Below are 1,710 nucleotides of genomic sequence, written 5' to 3' on the forward strand. Positions count from 1 at the left end.
TTTCTGAATCGTTAGCACCCCCTGTAGAAGCAGGAAGCAGTACTAAATTAGGTAAAGAACAATTTCTTTGTTCATACAAATATACCTGTATTAGTATCTATATTTTAATTAATTGATGTTTGCTATTTACTCGTATATTGTGCTAATTATATTTATTACTGCATTTATACTTTGTTATTAAATTTGTTAATTTTATTTTTGTTTTTTTTTTCAATTTCCATTTAAAACAAAAAAAAATAAAATTTGGTGTAATTTTGAAATGCGCGCCTTTGGTTACGCTTCATAGTTTAATGTATAGATGGCAGTGAAATTCGAAGTTTTCTTTGCCAATACCATTTATATATATATTTCAAGTATCGTCTACTAATGTGGGGTAAACTTAGATGTCACTACTATCGTCCAAATCTCGAGAGTTTTACATCTATTTACCTAGTCTAGGGTTTCCTGTTTCTAAATAGTCATCTAATGTCTATGATAGTCATAGATAGTTCTGGTTCTTGTTCTATATGCGTTTTAGTCACATAGACATATATTAAAAGGCGTACCTTAGCCGTATGTAATTGTAATAATTTCTTGATTCGAAAATTGAGGAAGATGGCGTATGGTTTCGGACTAGTGCTATCTCTTTCATGATACGCTCACATACTAATGTGAGAGAGATGGATATTGTCCGAAACTTCGTTCCATCTCTTCCTTTTATTGTATCACACTTCAGACCACTAAGGCATGTCCATTAGTAAACGTCGATGGTATGTATCACACGGCCATCTACGCACACGACTAACCATCGACGTTTACTTATGGACATGCCTTAGCGGTCATAATTGTGGTACAACAAAAGAAAGAGATGGAATGAAGTTTCGGACAATATCCATCTCTCTCACAGTAGTGCGTGGGCGTGTCATGAAAGAGATAGCACTAGTCCGAAACCATACGCCATCTCCCTCACTCTTCCAGCCAAGAAATTATTACAACGACATACGGCTAAGGCACGTCCATTAATNTCTATTATTTTATAGTACTAGTGCAATCAAACGTTTCAAGACCGAATTACGTAGAATAACAGAAAACAAAACTGTCGTATATAGTTGATCCCGCGCTAAAAATTGGAACTCTGAAAAAGATCTTCTGCGACTTATGCTCTCCTAATACAAATTTTCAGATTTAACAAAATTTTCAGTTTTCCGTCATATACGAGGGCTGGTCAAAAAGTTATGGAAAATCAAATTTCAAAAGAACTTGAATTTTCAATTACTTTTCGTATAACCCTCGTATTTGGCTGAAAACTGAAAATTTTCATAAATTTCAACATTTGTATTAGGAGAGCATAAGTTGCATCGGGTCTTTTTCAAAAAACAAATTTTGAATTTACCATTACTTTTCAACTAACCCTCGTATTTCGCTCAAAACTGAAAATTTTCATAAATTTCAACATTTGTATTAGGAGAGCATAAGTTGCTTCGGGTCTTTTTCCAAGTTCAGAAAGAAAGCGCGGGATTAAATTTAGCTTTCAAATTGTTCAGCTTTTTTTCAAATTGTTCAGATCCAGACACACGATGGCTCTGGTTATTTTCAAAACTTGGCACAATTACCTTTCTTTTTAAAGTGTTCGTGCTATTTTATTTTTCTGTTCTTTAAGGCTGAGAATAAAATTAAAAACGCATAATTTGTTTATTTATTTATTTAAATACCAAAGAATGATAATACAAT

Source organism: Agrilus planipennis, unplaced genomic scaffold (genome assembly GCF_000699045.2).
Source record: "Agrilus planipennis isolate EAB-ADULT unplaced genomic scaffold, Apla_2.0 scaffold11, whole genome shotgun sequence".
Lineage (NCBI taxonomy): Eukaryota > Metazoa > Arthropoda > Insecta > Coleoptera > Buprestidae > Agrilus > Agrilus planipennis.